The 17840-nt window shown below is 45.5% G+C and overlaps 1 protein-coding gene and 1 long non-coding RNA gene across 12 annotated transcripts in view; one reads left to right on the top strand and one right to left on the bottom strand.

Annotated features, from left to right (window-relative positions):
• Positions 1-551: 551 nt before the first annotated feature.
• LOC127383218 (uncharacterized) lies at positions 552-5577 on the bottom strand. Its single transcript, XR_007889130.1, has 3 exons — positions 5252-5577; positions 4563-4692; positions 552-3156 (listed from the first exon to the last, which is right to left on the bottom strand). It is a non-coding gene; the product is annotated as an uncharacterized LOC127383218 (long non-coding RNA).
• Positions 5578-6546: 969 nt separating this feature from the next.
• Positions 6547-17840, top strand: part of NCOA1 (nuclear receptor coactivator 1) — a 182676-nt gene continuing 171382 nt past the window's right edge. For all 11 annotated transcript variants that reach the window (XM_051615136.1, XM_051615135.1, XM_051615134.1 and 8 more), the window contains exon 1: positions 6547-6868. The gene's annotated coding sequence lies outside the window, so the exon portion shown is untranslated. The remainder of the gene's footprint in view (positions 6869-17840) is intronic.

The following is a 17840-nucleotide window of genomic DNA, read 5'->3' as shown; positions in this document are numbered from 1 at the left end:
AAGGTGTAGGAGCAGGAATGTGCAGTGGTGCTGTTGGAAATGATGGAGTGCAGTAGATGGAGTGACAGACCTGTCTAATGGCAGCAGGTCCTGTGTGTCTCCCAGATCTACTCGAGAGTTTAAAAGTGAGCACTTCATGCCTATTGGCTGCATGAGGGCTTTAGTGCTCTTCAAACTAGTGAAGCAGATGATACTTCAAAGGCATTAAAAGTAGGTTAAGGAAAAGTATTTCACAGACTGAGTAGATATCTGAATAAAACTGACAGTCTTTAAGTGCAGATGAGTAAATACAGGGGGCTCTCAGTGGGATCATCTCTCTAGAGTTAGAGAACAGTTCTGCCTCATTCCCTATCCAGCACTTGGTCTCTCTGGCATGATTGCCAAAAAAGGACAAGTAACACCAACTCTGATGGGAGTTATCATTCTACTTACCAACAGACTGAAAACATCAATTATTCTTTACATAAGCCACCAAAAAGCCAATGACAAAAAAAATACCATCAGAAAAGGATGAGCAAATACTGTTTTATTTTATATTCAGTATTATCCAGTTAGCCAAACACATTAGGAGCAGGGTTGAACTGCAGATACAGGCAGGCACAGACACCAATACCCAGCACAGCTGACCTGTGCAAGGGCTTGGTACCTTCACAGGGCTGAGAAGAGCTGTTTAACCCTCTCATCTAGAAGCAACCCCTTCACACCTGATTTAATGATTTCACTTTAAAGGGCTCTGAAGCACATTCAAATGCATTTATTCTACTTCTGTGATTAGTAATACCTGAGATGACTAAAACTGAAAAAAATGTATTTCCTTTGTTTTTTGTTGGACTTTTGCTCAGATGAGATAAAATGAGGTTACGTGATTTCCCTTCAGAGTTCATAATCAGCCACACTATTTCAATAATCTACATTTAGCTCCACTTTCTGTTTCTTAAATGTGAGTACAATGCAGCAATGTTTTGGTTGCAGGCTCCACAGGAAGATGTTTCAAAAGCCAACAAACATGACCACCACAGTTTTTTAAATTATTATTTTACTTTCTAAACATAATTAAATATTTCTACCAACATTAAGTTTTGTAGATCTTTTAAATAGTAATTTAATTTCTGACCTTAAGCTGCCTAATGTTGGGCATTAAAAATCAGCTTTTAAAAAACACTCCATATTAGCCTGGGCAACTTATCCAACCCAGAAGAAATCAGCAGATCCACATCATCTGCTCTGGGAATCTGTCAGCACCAAGTATCAGGCATAGTAGTACATTTTTGCAAAGCATGGTAGCATTCCTTGTGGAAGTAAATATAAAGCATTGGTATCACTAAGCTGAAAACAACAGGGTTCTGTGTAAGCATAAGTGTTGTCCAAAATGAGTATACTATGTGTAATGGGCAGTGCTCCTTATAGTCAGAACAGCACTACAACCTCCTTTTTGCAACCTGCTGTGTCATTAACTTGTTCAATGTTCTACAAACTGGAATATTTACCCTAGGAAAGATAGGAATTCATAATGGTAACAATAATAACTTTAGTTAAGTACATAAACACAATCCCATTATTAATCATTAACAGAAATCAGTCCATTAATAATGCTTCGAAGCTCTCTAGGAGGGCAACTGTAAGAAACTGAGGTTTCCTCTGTATTTTAAATTTGGCCACTTGTTCTCTCTCTTTATTAAACAAAAAAGTGATTGTTGAGGAAAAAAACAAACAACAATCTGTTGCTATTTTGTAGGGCTGTCCCTCTTTTCACACCATCTGTGGCCAGATTAAATGCAGAGATCTGAATCACCATCTCTGTGCTTAATCTCTTGTTGATACTTCTGCAGATTGAGAGGTAAAAAATGGTAACATGGGGCTGGCCAGTCATACAAGTTCGAGTTACGTCAGTGCCATCTTCACCAATTTCTTAAATCAAATATGACCCCTGAACGTGGAAGCATGCATTTTCTTCTCTGAGTTCTAATAAAACCAAAAACTGTCTGTGTGCTTCAACGTGGCATCAAAAGTGTTCTGCAACATACCCCCAGACCCTCTGCAGCTTCTGAAGCTGAAATCAAAGTGCACCGAGTTTCCTGCAGGACATTAAGTGTTTTCCTTCTAATTGTTTACAAATTCGCTCTCTGCTGTGCCTGCCCTTGGAGCCGATACCATAAAAAGCCACCGACAAACCCGAAGCGGTTGCTTTGCAGCCAGGAAAGCAGAAGAAGCGTGCGCAGGGGGCTCTTCCACCGACAGGCAGTAACTCCCCGCTGAAAGACGCAGCAGAGTTACAAACCACATACTTTTCGCCCTTGCATCGAGCATAAAATAGGTCACGGCAGAGAGACGCTGTGGCTTTAAGTATTGCCCGGCCTGAGCCGGATTATCATTAGGTTACGTAACTGCTGATGAGCTGCTTTTCATTAAGGCTTCCCCGAGCGGCGCTGGGAGCGGGCGCTGCCTCCAACGTCCACCCTGGGGAAGGATTTTCCTCCCGGGAGCCGCCGCTCTCCCCGAGCCCCTGCGCTCTGCAGCTGGGCCAGGGGGGCCCGCATGAACCCGTGCGGGTCTGAGCAGGTGTCTGGGTGCGAAACAACTCGTTAACCTTAATGGGCTCCTGCATTCATGTCGGCTGAAGCGTGTTTGCAAAGTTGTAAAAAAGGTTTGGGGAAGGCGTTCAGTCGGTGCGTTAAAAGCATCCTGCTCTTGGCTTGGAGTCTTTGTTTGTTTGTTTGTTTAATGCATCCTCTGCTGCATAAAATCCCAAACCTTCCGATCTTTTTTTGGTGGTCTTGAGCATTAGCAAAAAGATTGTCACACAGGAAATGGCGGCACAATGCTGCAGCACCTGCGTGCGAGACCTTAGAGGGTGGGGAAAAAAAAAATAAAGCAAAGGTGATTCCGATCACTTTCTCATGCAGGATCAGAAGCACCGTGTAGTACCTTCCGATGCCACCATGCTTGTGTCCAGGGCTCTGCCTCGCCTCGGGATGAGCTGGAGGACACGGGATGTTCATCCTCAGCTCTGAGTTCCTCCACGTGCTGGCTTTTAGCTGTTGTGGGAGCAGATAGGGATGTTTTACCCTCTGGAGAGATCTTCCTTCTTGGAGCCCTCTGTCTGCTCACAGGTGGACAAGCTCCATGCAGGTTGATGTGTGCTGCAATCCTGGTGACCTGCTAGTCCAGATGCCATCATCAAATGCCATTCTTGTACCCTTCTCCTACCATTTGCTCCTCCCTGTGCTCCCACACCTGGCATTCCTGTTCAACCACCCATTTAGACCAATCTTAACATTTCTATTACATTTTTAGAGTATAAGCAAGTCAGTAGTAACAGAGGAGCTCAGCCTGAAACAGTCAAACCCATATTCAGCTTTAAAGAACCATACTCATATTAAGTAGAGGCAATACTATCATCAAAGAAATTATTTATTACTTATTACAATGCTGAGCTTGGCCAAGAAGCTTTAAAGAACTCCACACTATTAATTTTGCCTTCTTAGATTAACGACTGTGCTGTGGCTACTTGCGGCTTGTGAGAAACTCTTAAAATAATCTTAAAATAGGCTGCTTCATAAACTGAAATAAAGCCAGAAAATGGCCTTTAGCCCAAGTAAGTTGTACAGAAAAGTGGGCTACAAGTGACAGCTTCACACTCAGGATTTACAGCAGGGAACAGGACAACCAAGAGACCTGGACACTGTTTTTGTTGGAGATTCCATCTCTCACTTGTTGCTTGACCTCTACTTAAACCTCTTAAACACTGCTCTGTATATGCAAAATGAAGATAACAATGTCATCTTGTTTTACAAAGTGCTCAGGCTAGAAAGATCTAACAAGAGTAAATTACTTGTCATTGGAAGTCAGTTGGAAATTAAAGCTCCTCTCAGATAAAGTCTCACCCCACCTTGGTATCACTTTACCTGGTGGGAGAGGTCTTTTGTTTTGGATTTAATTCTAGAAAGTTTTGAAATAATTTCATTTTTCTGATGGATTTCATTTTTATTTCATGTATTTCAATGAGACAGTTAATCTTTTTCATAATACATTTTGAAGTCTCATTCATTTAAATCGTCAAAGCCTGACAGCTCTGCAAGGTACTTAAACCCAGCATTGTTTATACCTGCATTCCATTTAAAAATGAACTTGCAGATTAAAGTAATAAAAATGGTTTTATACTTCTCAGTGCTAATATCACTGAAAACTTACAATGTCCCTACCTCCTGAGATTAGCTCATGTATTACTTTCTCGTGAGGAATTCATGGAGGGGGAAGATTCTAACATCAAGCTCTGGATTAGTTGTGAAGGCTGAGCATTTTCTGCCTGAATAAAACCAAAGTGGGCATAGCCTGCAGAGGCAGTGGAGAGCTGGCAGCTAAGGAAGGCTCGGGGACTTTTTACACAGCTTCCTCCCCTCGCTGCTGTCATGAAGTGAACAGGACCAGAAGGAATCTATTAGCACTTCCACCTAGATGTGTTGCAACGAAGGGTCATGCAGCAGCATGCAGCGGCTGCTAGCGTTGCCTCAGCCCCGACCAAGAATGCAATTAAAGGAGAATCAGAAGGATTCCTTCGTTACCTTGTGGACAGCCTGAGTTTTGCAGCACGGGTTTTGTTGTGGGTGAATGATCTCAGGTCGCTGCTCTCGTTTCTCCACCACTTCCCCACTTGTTTTTGATGGTTTTGTTCATATGCACAGGCCTGAAATTCTAAAAAAAAAAAAAAAAAAAAAAAAAAAAAGTGCACTATTTGTGTAGTTGAAGATGAACAAAACATACAGCATTTTATGTACAGATGCACCTACAGTTAACCAGGTTGAAATTAATAAAGAACAGCCCACTAATAATCTTATTCCCAAAATGACAGAGAACGACTAAGAAGCCTGCAATCAATATTCCCCAGCCCTTTTCTTGCTAAAGGGTTGACTCAGGCTTATCCTGCTCATTCCCTTCACAGGTACTCCAGAAATAAGGAGGCATTTGGAAATACAGCTTACAGGAGCTTTTTCTGGGAAGCAGAGAACCTCAGAGGTAACTGTGTGAGCCCCAAGAAAGGTGCAGCTTTCTGAGGAAGACAAAAGTCCAGCTCAGGTGATGATGTTGCTGACCACACCTGGTTGGTTTGCAATGTTACATGTTCGACTGGGCCTTTTAAGGCCAATTTGTTTTGTTGTAACACTGGCACTCACAAGCCTTGGTGGAATAAAGAACCTCCACGGAGGAGAATGAGCCACCTGAAGCTCTGGTTTATTTTAACTATTCAACCCACCGAGTTGTTTTGCTTCATGACACATGAGGTGTGTGGGGATTTCACAGTTCCACAGAGAGGATGAATAATGTAAGCAGATACAGGCTGAATGTGATCAAATAGTCGACAGAGCAACTGTGACTGTTTCAAGTGCAGCAGCTTTGCCTGGAAAGAGCAAAAAATGCCAGTGAGGAGACCAAGCAGTAGGTCAAGGTCTGTGTGGGACCATCCATAACCCATATGGCTTCCTGAACTTCATGTGTTCTTGGCTGATCCAAGGCATGTTTGGGCCCTTTGAGACCAACACTAGTGCAAGATGAAGGCCTTTAGGTCTTCCTTGAAGCCTCGCTGGGAAAGGTGGCTGGAGACAGGTAATTTCCTGCACAAAGTGCCTCAGTGACAGCAGCTCCTGCTAGTGAGTGGGAGGAGAAGACCCCATGCCTGTGTCCAGCTCTGGGGTCCCCAGCACAAGAAGGACATGGAGCTGTTGGAGTGAGTCTAGCGAAGGCCACAGAGATGATCTGAGGGGCTGGAGCAGCTCTGCTCTGGAGACAGGCTGAGGGAGTTGGGGTTGTTCAGCCTGGAGAGGAGAAAACTCCAGGGAGACCTTAGAGCACCTTCCGGTGCCTGAAGGGGCTACAGGAAAGCTGGGGAGGGGGCTTCTGACAAGGGCAGGGAGTGACAGGACAAGGGGGAATGGCTTGGGATCGGAAGAAGGTAGATTTAGGTTAGACATTAGGAAGAAATTCTTCACTAAGAGAGTAGCAAGACCCTGTCCCAGGTTGCCCAGAGCAGCCGTGTCTGCCCCATCCCTGGAAGGCCAGTTTCATGGGAAGACGGTGGGAACTGAATCACCTTTTAAGGCCCCTTCCCACCCAAACCATTCTACAATTGGACGATTCATCTCGGAAGACAGGGCCAGGGTGCGGGCCTGGGGCAGTGGGGCCACGAGTCGAGTCCCCGCCACGCCAGGCACTGGCGGGGTGTGCGGGGCGGGGAGGGCAGCTCGGCGGCTCCAGCCACTGTGGGGCCTGTCGGAACCCCCCTCCGACCCGCCGGGAGGGACCCCAGCCCGCTCCCTCTGCCCCGCATATGTCGCCCCCCCCCCCCTTGCCCCTTCCCGGGGCTGGCGGCCGCTCCGCCGCCCCCGCGCCGCGCTGCCAGCGCCCGGGCCGGGCCGCCGCGGGGGCAGCCAGGAAGATGGCGGTCGGGAGCCACTGAGAGAGGAGGAGGGATCCGGGCCGGGCCGCCGCGGCCTCCTCCGACACCGCCCCCCTCGTCCTCCGTGCCCAGCTCCGCCCCGTCCCGCCGGGAGGGAGAAGCGGCGAGCGAGCCGGAGCCCCGCAGCCCAGCCGCGCCGCCCAGGCAAGGGGCCCCGGGTGCCCGGGAGCCCCGCGACGGGAACCGGGGCCCCCAGCGGCACCTGCCTCCTCCGGCACCGCCGCCGCCGCCAACCAGCGCTCCCGGCCACCGGCGATCGCGGCGGGGGCTGCTGCCAGCCGGGCAGCCCCCCCCGGGGCCGCCCCCGTCGCTTGGCCGGGGGAGTCGCTGTCGCGTTGCCCGTGGAGCTCCGCGGCCTCAGCCCCGGTGGCTGGGGCGGGGGGGGGGGAGCGGCTGTCACCCAGGCAGCGGCGGCAGGTGAGTGGCGCCCGGCGGGAGGGAGGGACGGACGGAGGGAGGGAGGACGCGGGGGGACACGCCGGCCGCGGCTGCCCCGCCGCGCAGGGCGGGGGTGTGTCTGGCGGGGCCGGCCCCCGTTCCCCCCCCCCCCCGCCGCAGCCCCCCGGCCCGCAGCTGTCACGGCGGGGGGGACGGGGAGGGCGAGCGGGCCCGGCCCCCCCGCCCCGGGGCTGCCATGGCGGCGGGCGGAGCGCGGAGGGGCCGCCGCGGCCTCCCCCCCCCCCCACCTCCTCTCGCCCGCCCTCGGCTCCCTGAGGAAGGGCCGCCCCGGGGGGGACCCTGCGCGGCGGAGCCCCTCCCGCCGCCTCGGCTGCTTGCATCCCACCCCTCCCTTTTTCCCCCTTCCCCCCCCCCCCCCCCCATACATTATCCCCTCGCCGCTTATGATTCATTTAAAGTTGATTAAAAAAGTGAAAAAGCAGTTTTTCTCACACTTCTCCCCCGCCCTTCTCCACCCCAGCCCCTTCCCGGCTGGAAGAAGATGGCTGAGGGGAGGGAGGCAGCGGGGCCTCGGCCGGGCCTGCGGGGGCCCGCGGACCCGCTCTGTTTCCCCCCCCCCACCCCCCGCCCCGGGCAGGGAGGACGCTTCGTTCGGTGTCGTTTTTAAGCGGCAGGTCTTTGTCTGCTTGTGACATCGTCTGTGTGTGTGTGTGGGGGGGTGTCCCAAAACCGCCCCCCGACCCCGGCGGGGCGGTTCTGGCTGTCAGCCGAGGCGAGGGAAGTGGCACGGTGGGTCGGTCGGGGGGGGGGGGAGCCCCCAGGTGGCCCTGAGGGGCCGGGGAGGGGCTTTCGGGCGCCGTCGGAGCGCGCTGTCAGGCAGGTTGTGTGGGGAAGCGGGCTCCTCGCGTGGGCTGTCTTGGCTCCGGGCTTTCGGGGGGCTTTGCGGGAGGCTGGCGGGGGAAAGCGGGCACCCGCTGCCCTTCTCCGAGCAGAAAGCTTGCCCTGAATTTGCTTCGTTTCTCTCTTAGAGGCGCGGACCGGCAGCAGGTCGCGAATAATCCCGAATGACCCGACGGTGCGTGTGCCGGTGGTAGCCCCGGTTTGTGCAGCGGGGGGCCTCTAGCCACTGGAATATGACATTTAGCGGTAGAAAAATCTGTTGCGGAAAGGCTGTTTCCTTCCGATGTAGGTTGCTAGGCACGCTCAAGCCCCACCGTTTCCTAGGTGCGTTTTGACCTTTCGGTGGCTGAGAACTGGGTCGTGCACGTTGGGTGATGGTCTCCTGACTGTTTTGTTTTTTTTCCCTTGCGCCCAAAAGAGCATGTTTGCAAAGCTAAGGAGGTGTGGAGTGCTGTCAGGGGCTGCTGCTTGCTTCCTCTTGAAGCTTAATCAGGATACAGTAGATAATCAGATCTTCACTACCCAAATACAGCATAGCCAAAAAAAAAAAAAAAAAAAAAGAGTGACACAGCAAAGTGTATTAAAATTGGAAATTTGGACTCGTGTGGGTGGTGCTTCTGGGTTCTTCACCCTGTCTCATGGCTTTTATTCTTCGTGTTGGTGGCTTAGACTGAAAAAAAAAAAAGATCAGGCTTGTGTGGGCTGGCAGGATATACATATATATCTGTGTGTGTCTGTAAAATTTGCATGTGTGTGTGTATATATGGAGTAATATACCTGGTGAGTTGTAGTTGGCAAGATGGTAAATTTATATGAAGGAAAAAGATGCTTTATTTGCTTTTCTAGGGATGCTCTGTCCCATTGCTGTTTAGGGGCTGTGATCCTCTGCCTGCAGAATATTTAAGCAAACGTAAAAGTATTCTGAACTCTTTACTCTCTGGCCATCAGCTTTGTTACACAAGTGAAAGTAAAAAAATGTGTGTTACAGTTGGAAGTATACATAGTATGTGGTGCCTGCGTGGCTCTATACCTGGGTCTCTTGTGGAGCAGCAGGGAGAGAAACATTGGAAACCAGAGAAAGATGGATGCAAAGCCACAAAGTTGCAGGGAAGCTTGGTAAGCAGTGTAGTATCTGCAGCTTTGCAGCCCTGTTTTGTGAAAATGATTAAAGTTCAAGTTGCCACTTAAGGGGACAAACAGCTCTTGATGGTAGATAATAAACAGTAGTAACTTTGGCAATATTGCACCTGGCTCCAAGCCGATGGGCATGATGAAACGTTAAATCTCAACTTATTTGCTCAAGATGGGTATCTGTTGTTTGAAACATGTTGCCAAACAATATGGCAGCACAAATCCTTGCTTCCAAAACAAACAGGCGCCCCGAGAGGCGAGCGGGGCCTCTGGCTCAGCAGAAACAGGCCTTTACTTCTTACTCACGATGGGCCGACTTTGATTTTTAGTGTGCCTGTTTTCCCCAAGCCTTGCCCTCTGATAATGCTACGACACATGCTCACAACGGCATGACTAATTCATACAATTAGTCATACACTTCCACTGTAGATTTATTGGAGCAATATCACTGTCATTCTCACGTTGTAAAAGTCTGCATTTGGGAACATGTGCCCTCTTTTGACTTGTCTTCAGTCTCCTGGCGTGGTTATTGGTAGGCTGCTATAAATATTTTAAGCCTTTGGGATTATTAGGCTTGCTTAATTATATAAGCAATTTTTGAAGGAACAGGTCTGCTGGAGATCAGCACCTTGTTGCTTGCTAATCTGAGGGGGGTAATTTGCATGAGACTCTGCAGGGATTGTCTGAAATGAAGGTGTGAGTGCTACTACTAAAAATATCCTGTCTCCTGCATAAATAGTTTGCCAGTTGAAAAACAGTATATTTTGTATAAGGAAACTATTTATATGACAAGTTATTCTTGTTTTGCTTGGTTGACTGTGTGTCTTTGAAGCGTGGTTCTTATCTCTTTGATCAAAGAGGAGGAATAAAATAAATAGTTTTAGAAGTTAGATTCTGCCTTTAAAGACAGGATTTTAGGCAGGAAGGGCTTGGACTAACAGGTAAATATTTTAACCAGGTATTTCTGAGAGGCCAGCGTGATGTGTAATACCCTGTAGCATGTGGCCAGGGCTTCTACATATGAGGTTTAATTGCTGGTGGATACAAACAAGCGATTTTTATTGGTGGTTCTGTTATTTGTATTGCTGCAGCACCCAGGAACCCCAGGCATGGACTGAGTTTGCAGCGGGATAGGAGTGATGCAAAAATAGAGCAAAAGTGGATTCTGCTTCCAAAAGCTTACAGACTGAACCTAAAGAGATGCAGGAGCAAAACTGTGATGGACAAGCAGCTGGATGGTGGAGGGCATGAGGAGGGTTGGCATATTAGCATCCTAAATACGGAGTTTTGAGTTGTTGGTTTGTTTGTTTTTAAATGAGCTTGCAGTGAACCAGTGCTTTATGGTCTGTTGAGAGGTGACTGCCTGCCTCCTTGCTGCCAGGCCTGATCCAGCCCCTTGGAGCTGCAGTGGACGTAGCTCTGCTGATCAATCTGAGAACAGCCAGGAGCTTTAACCTCATCCCCTGGCACAGCAGGATCTGGAATAGGATGTTTCTCTGTAGCTGCAATATTAAAAATTATGGCTTGCTTGTAAACGGCTTCAACTCTTTGCATACCTACCCTTGCACATGTGAGTCAGGGTGATGCAGAACAGGTTTTTACCACTACAGCAGCATCTCCATGTAAAGTTGACCATTTTAAATGCTGTGGCTTTGCTGTGGGACAAACTTTAAAGTGCTCAGAGGCCTGGTCTAGGTATAAAGGATGTGTCAGCACTGTGCGCTTTACCTGGGCTCCTGTCATTTACAAAGGAAAAAAAAAAAATCCAACAACAAAACTGCTGAACTGGTTTGGAGGTTCTTTAAGCCTGAACTAATTTACCTGACTGGGAATCTAGGTTAGAAACTAGGCTTCGCTTGGCTTTGGGCTAGTGCCAGTATGTTCCGCAGGGAAAACGCAGGATAAATAGCTTCTGCGCTGATAATCCTGCAATACTGTTCCTGCTGTTTCCTCTGAGCAGACAGGTAGGTTCTCGTGCAGTTGACCCAATTGACTGGGAAGCAACTCCAGCACGTCTCAGCACAGGGAGCAGTGGGATATTTCCTTTAGGTGCCCTTGGGTGAGTGGGGGAAAAAGCAAAGAAGGGGTTTTTGTGCACAGTGAGAATCCTCACCGAAGTGCTCGGGTCCGGGGGACAAGGTTGCATGGCCTAAACTAGGTAGATTTGTTAACCAACTTAGGTAAATCTGCACATAGATATTCTTAAATCTGTTTAAACCTGCTTACTGGTTTATGATGTTCTGTAAGCTGAGGCAAGCTATCCTGCCAGTCGTGTTTAAACCCGTGTGTGTCCGTGCTTGATTTAGTGAAGCCGATACAAGTTGGTGAGTTACAGGAATGTGATTGAGGAAAGGAAAACAGTGCAGTGAATATATAATTCAATAATTTGCTGGCTTGCCTTGGTTAGTGAACTCTACAATATCCATATTTTGCTCTCAGGATCCACAAATTGTCAACTTCTTCAGGCTGGTCAGTGGAGGGGCTCTTAGATGTGTTTGCATTTTTCTGCAGAGGAAAAAGATTTTTAAGCATTAGATTCTGTTTTAAACAAGTGTTGGAAATGTCCCAGTCAAGTCTGATCCTGCAACTAGCTATTTTGGAACACAAATCATTAACAGCTCTATTTTAAGCTATTTATGTTTATTTTGTGTTTATTTTTAATTATCTCTCATGGAATATGCTATGAAAAGAGCTCAAAACAGTATTTGGCTTAATATCTGCTCCCCCCCTTTTTAATGTGACATCTAAAATCCCAAGGGTCTCATTTTTTTGGATTTGCAGAGTGTGAAGACTTCAAAAATCAGGCAAAATGCCAGGAAAGGCAAAAAGTAGGCTTTTTTCTTGTATTCCTGTGATGAAATTATGAATGAGGAACTGTTCAAACCCCAAACAAATCCATAGCTTTCCCACTTATGTGGGATCTGGGTTGTGAATGAAGGGATAAGTTTAGATCACAGTGCTACCTTAGGATCAAATTATATTAAGTGGTATCGCAGATATCAATATGGTGAGGTGTTGATAAAGTTATACCCCTAGTGTTAGTGTTTTCTCTTCTATGCAGCATATACTGTCTTTGGAAATAAGGGCTTAGGGAGGGGAGAAACATTCCAACCCACAGCACAGTGACGCCTTACCCAAAAAGTTTCAGAACAGTATTTGCTGTTTCAATAATAATAATAATAATAAAAAGTAGGTATTACATTCTTTCACTAAAACTGCACTGAGAATTTAACAATAAAAACTGAATATCTTTAAAAATTTTCCTTCTCTGTTAACATTGTAGAGCTCCTGGACTGAAGCAATAGATTTTTCAGAATTTTATGAATTTTCAGACCATGAAATCAGATTAATGTGTAAATTGTACAAGAAATCTTGCAGCTTGGACTGCTTAAATTCTTTTTCTTATTATTTCTTGTGAGTCCCATACTTAGTAACTACCCTCCTTCTCTTCTTCTTTCCCCTAGAGCACATATTTTGCTCTTATTCTGAGACTTTGCATCCAGTTTTAGCAACATAATTCAGAGATGTTGGGTAAATTGAGAGATGAACTTTTTAGTGGAAGTGCTAGCCAGCCTCTGTCTTTGAAGCTGGCTTTTTTTTTTTTTAACAGAAGTCTGACTAACCTGAAAAGGATTTTGACACATTTGTGACCCGTTCTTTTAAATCATACCTGAAAAATGGTGTGTGAAAATAAACAAGTAGCTAGAGTTAAACCTGTTGTAGGCAGGGTCTGAAAGCTTGAGCACCTTGTCTTTCATGCGTGTCTTAAATGTGATTGCTGACAAGAGGAGTACTGGATCTTCCCACTAATTCTGTAAACAGTTGGCAGTTTTGCTACCTGTTTCTTTTTTATGAGCAGTGATTTCCAAGCCGAGTTTCAACAGGGAAGCTTGGCAGGATGAGTTCACCAGACTTTCTTCCATGCTCCAGTTGCAAATGGCACTCGGCTGAAAGGCGAATACCAGTCAAGTAGTTTTTAATGATGGAAGATGCTGTGTTAGGGTTGAAGGAATGATAACTTGACGCTCTGGAAACATTTATAGTAGAAACATTTATAGCAGAACCCAGTAGATCATGCTGCATTCTTATACAACGTCTAAGTTCAAATTCAATAATGAAATACTGCACGTACAGTATTGTTAAGGATATGAAACTCCAGTATTTACAGTGTGCTTATATCTCAACTTGCTGTAAAGTTGAGCACAAAATCCCAATGTGTATTGAAATGTAATTAGTGTGAAGCTTAATTTGTTATTGTTATAATAGTTAGAATTTCTTGAAACAGAACTGATGGGTAAAATACTGCTGTTTGTGTCTCCAAATGTCGTCATAAGAATGTTGGTTTATGGAATAAGTGAGAGCTGCTGGTGAAGGGTCAGGTAAAATACCATATTACTTTGGGCCTCTCTGACTCACAGGGTAGGAATAAGGACTGAAACGAGCTCTGCCTTCGTCAGCACGTAACTCTTTCTTTATTTTAAACTAAGGTTATGAAAATCTAGCATTTTGGAATATGCTTTGTATTTGAAAGCTTTCTTGGTACTCTTTTAGCTGTATCCTATTGTCCTGGCAAATAATTCTCTATAGAAGTAGTTTTTAAGTGTTCATTGTAAAAAGACTTCCATATGAATTTTTCCTGAGTGTCTGAAAGCACATTCCCAGATTTGTATTTAGTGGAATCAGATTGTCTTCAGTGTGGAATATTCACTGAAGACATTGGGGAAGTTGTGGGATGCCAGCGCCTCTTGACAGCTAGATTAATAGTTATGTCCTTAACCTTTTAAACAGTTTACCCAGACTTGAGTGATTTGGCATGAAGTTCTGTGTTTTTGAAGATGCAATGGTGATAATCCCTTTGAAGGCCCAAAATAAATGGGGAAAAAAAAAAAGCTTTAATGAATTGAAAAATGTCATTGAAAATAGCATTTGGCCTGATTTTAGGCTTTTGTTGTTGTGGGAAATGGAAACAATATTGTATATACAAAGCTCTCTGTATGGAAAATAATTCTCTGGTAAATATACTTCAATCTAGTTTATTTTTCAAATTCAGTGAAAATGGAAAAATACACTACTGAAATTCTGTTAATTCAGTCTGTTTCCATGTGACATAATGTGATAATTTGATACAGTTTTCTGATACTGTTGTGGGTGAAATATGTTTTAATACAGCATATATATAAAAAAAAGTACAATTTGATATTGCAGACTAGAACCCAAACCTGTGCAGTTCCATTAAATCAAAAAGCTATTTCATCTGTAAAGCTGAACATTCAAAAGTTAGGAAAAACAGATGCAACTGTAATTATAATTTTGTAGCCACATGATATTTTTCCATAAATTCTCTGACTTACTCACTATATGGGCTGAACTAACACAGTGGAATGGATTAAGGTTGCACAGATGATCATAAATCTGTTACTCTATAATTTTTAGTGCTTGGTTTTGCAACCTACTTAATTTGCTTCTAATGTTTTTAGATGATAATCTGCTTTATGCCATTTATTTTTTATATGAAGAGAACATCACACATGTATTGGGTTATTTTGTTCTGCCCCTGGAAGACAAAGAAATATTATTTCAATTTTTGTGCTTATTTTTTCAGGTAAATAAAAGAGAATCACAGCAATTGGGTAATTTGCCCAAGTAGCAGGGTGTTGGTGAAAGGTAAAAAGGCACTTGACGTGTTATTCTCAAGTACCTGATTCACTCGACTGCTCTGCTTGTATAAGTAGATTTATTAAATTAGGTGCAACTTTTCTTGAATTTTCCAGCAAACCTCAAGAGCCTTTGCTCCAGCAGTCTCTGTGTCACTAACAAGTAGTTTTGATGACAGGCATCTGATGACTTTCGTTCTTTAGAGCAGAGGTTCCCAAACTGTGACACGCATACACTCGTGGTGTGAAGACTGCTCCAAAATGGGGTATTTTGCAACATCGAGGCAGTAACTCCTGAATGTGAATGAGTGATTGTGGGACCCTCGGTGTAGGTGGGTCCTCATGGTAGCACTTGGGAGTTGTCAGCACATGCAAAAGGCCGTAAAATTGGGATTTGTAGGTGTGCTTCGGCTTCGATTGCGATTGTAGAGGAGTGAGGATGGAGGTGGTGGATGAGGATGTGTGGTGGGTCCTGCTTTGGGAAGCAAATGTTCAGAGAAGGGCAATGGAGCTGAGGAAAGTTCTGGAGTGCAAGTCTGACAAGGAGCGGCTGAGGGAACTGGGGGTGTTCAGTCTGGAGAAAAGGTGGCTGAGGGGAGACCTTCTCACTCTCTACACCTGCCTGAGAGTAGGTTGAAGCCAGCGGGCATCTGTCTCTTTTCCCAAGAAACAAGCAACAGAACATGAGGAAATAGCCTCAAGTTATGCCAGGAGAGGTTTAGATTGGATATTGGGAACAATTTCTTCCTGGAAAGGGTTGTCAGGCCCTAACACAGGCTGCCCAAGGCAGTGGTGGAGTCACTATCCCTGGAGGTATTAAAAAAATGTATAGACAGAGCACTTCAAGACATGATTTAGTGGACATGATGGTGTTGGGTTGACACTTAAATCTGATGATCTTAGAGGTCTTTTCCAACCTTAATGATTCTATGATTATATGATAACCTGGGGTGAGCAACGAAGGTGAAGAGCAAAGGTTTTGACATCGAGTGTTGGGGAGGTGTGGCAGTGTCATAGGCTGGGTGGGCCAGGTCAGCAGGACTAAAGGATGCAGAAAGAGAACAAACATAATTTTCACGTCCCAGTCTGTAGAGAATGCGATGTGCTTCTGTAGTGGGGTCAGGACAGCACCACGGTTTTCTTTTAGGGGTACAGAAAGGTTGATGACCAAGTCCTGCGAGGGGGAAATGTCATCCAGTAGAAGGGCAGGAAGGGAGAATCTGGTTTGGGAGGCCAAGCGTGTGCATGCCCGTCACTAAAAAAGCAGCAACGCGTTGCTGGCCTCCAAAAACACTGCAGCCTTCGTTCCCAAACTTAGAACAGCCCAGCTTGTCACTGTGGTTGTTGACTTGCTTATAGGTGTGCGTGCATGGTGCTACGTGCAGGGAGAGCTGGATTCCTGAATTCCTACTGTTGCCACAGAATGCATGATTACAGAGATAGCACGGACTTCTTGAAAACAGTATTAAATAACTTCTGAAAGCTTTTTAAGGAGGTATTTTAAAAACAAGAAGCATGCTTTTACTCTCGGGTTTCCTCCTGGATGCTGGAAAAAAACCTACATTTGGTAATTCATACACTTCGCGTGCAAGTGGCGAGCTGGAAATAAACTCTTTGGGGTTTGTAAAAACAGTTTAAACAAGTCTAGTTAAACAAGATTTAAGTTTCATTGCAGAGGTTTGAAGTGCAAGGGAAAAATACACAGAATGGCCGTTAAGATGTTAAAGAAAGCCAACAAACCCCCCAAAGAATACTAGCCTGGAAGTGTTTTCCTCCCTCTGTGCTGCCCATTAGTCTGCTGACGAGGGAAACTTTGATACTAAAATTCCCAGGGGTTGCTGCATTTGGGTGTTTGGCAGCGTAGCTGTCAGGGCTATTGTCCCACTCCATCTGCCCCTAGAGCTGTGTCTTCCTTCAAATTTAGGCACCTTTGAGAACTCCTGCTTGTTGAAACAAAGTTCCTTGCTGTCCAGAGACTACTGGGGATTTTTTGTAAGTGTTCGCATCACCTATGAGGAGCAGGAAATTATTCCCATTTCACAGATGGGCACAGACTTGTCCAGCTTGCCACAGGGAAATCTGGAGTTCTGGTATTTGAGCCTTGTATCTGCAATCTGCATTTACCCTTTGAACAGTTGGTCTACAGTGTTTAGCTTTTGGTTTAAATTGTCTAAATCCAATATAGCAATATAATTTTAATTTGTTTACTAAGAGAGTTCTTCAGATAGGCCTCCCAAAGTGCAAGGAATAAGAAACAACTGCTACTTGAATACAGAAGAGCTGAGTTTGTTTCAAGCTGTTTAAAAGCCTTCAGTTCAGAGATAAGTGCATATTTTACATCCCGATCAGCAAGTTATAATGAGATTTAGAGCACTAAATGAGTTCTCTCCTAACCCACAGAATGATGCATGTGGCTCAGCACAGAGCTATTGTTCTCTTCAGCCCTTGCTGATGAAATAATTTAGGAAACTCTGATATGCTGCAAACTGGATTTAATCAGCAAGTGGTTTCCACCTTCAGAAGATGACTTAAGTAGATAGAAGGCATTTCTCAATGTCCACAAAGGTTTCTGCAGAACGGAAGTAGTCCTTGTGTTCCTAGCAGTGAAAAGGGGCTATCTGGAACTTCAAACATGTGAACAGGCTGTAGGATTAAGTGTTCTCTGTTGTGATGAGTGGAAGTTACGTCTTCCAAGTGCTGGAAATTTCTAAAAGGCTGTTATATTTCTCCATCAGTGGAAGATAATGAGAGAGTACAAGTGAGGAGGGGTCATGGTAGAGAATACAAACACAACAGAAAGAGAGCTGCTTCTTTACTGTTGAACAGTGAAAAAGAGATGATCTTTACAAAAATAGTAATAGAATCCTTGTAGATTGATGCACCTGTAGCAGGCTGGTCATTCACTGGCAGACTAGAGCGGATATATTGATCATTTTGACTCTAGCTCAAACATCCAAAGGATTTGAGTTTTTCTTTGGGTGGTGGCAGAGGTTCCCCTCCAAGTCTAGTGGTTGCATTCAGCTGTTCTTGCAGTTCTTATAATGTGGTCTTGAGAGCAACGCGTGGTAGAGGTGGAATAAGAGAGCGTTGCACCTGGGGAAAGACACAGCGATGCTCTGCCAGGGGATTAGATCACTTGCGTGGAAAGGTCAGGCATCAGTGGCTGTCAATTTATTTCATCAAGACTCCTTGCCTGAGCCTTGAGCTCTTTCCATTCCCTTGTTCACAGTAAATTGTCAAAACCGAAGATGGTCTTTCTCTTCTTTTGCAGTCAATTTTGTTTCCAGAGATGATGTTGTTTGTTT

Source organism: Apus apus, chromosome 3 (assembly GCF_020740795.1).
Source record: "Apus apus isolate bApuApu2 chromosome 3, bApuApu2.pri.cur, whole genome shotgun sequence".
Taxonomy (NCBI): domain Eukaryota; kingdom Metazoa; phylum Chordata; class Aves; order Apodiformes; family Apodidae; genus Apus; species Apus apus.
The sequence above is the reverse complement of the archived record's forward strand: the minus strand, read 5'-3'. Positions and strand labels throughout refer to the sequence as shown.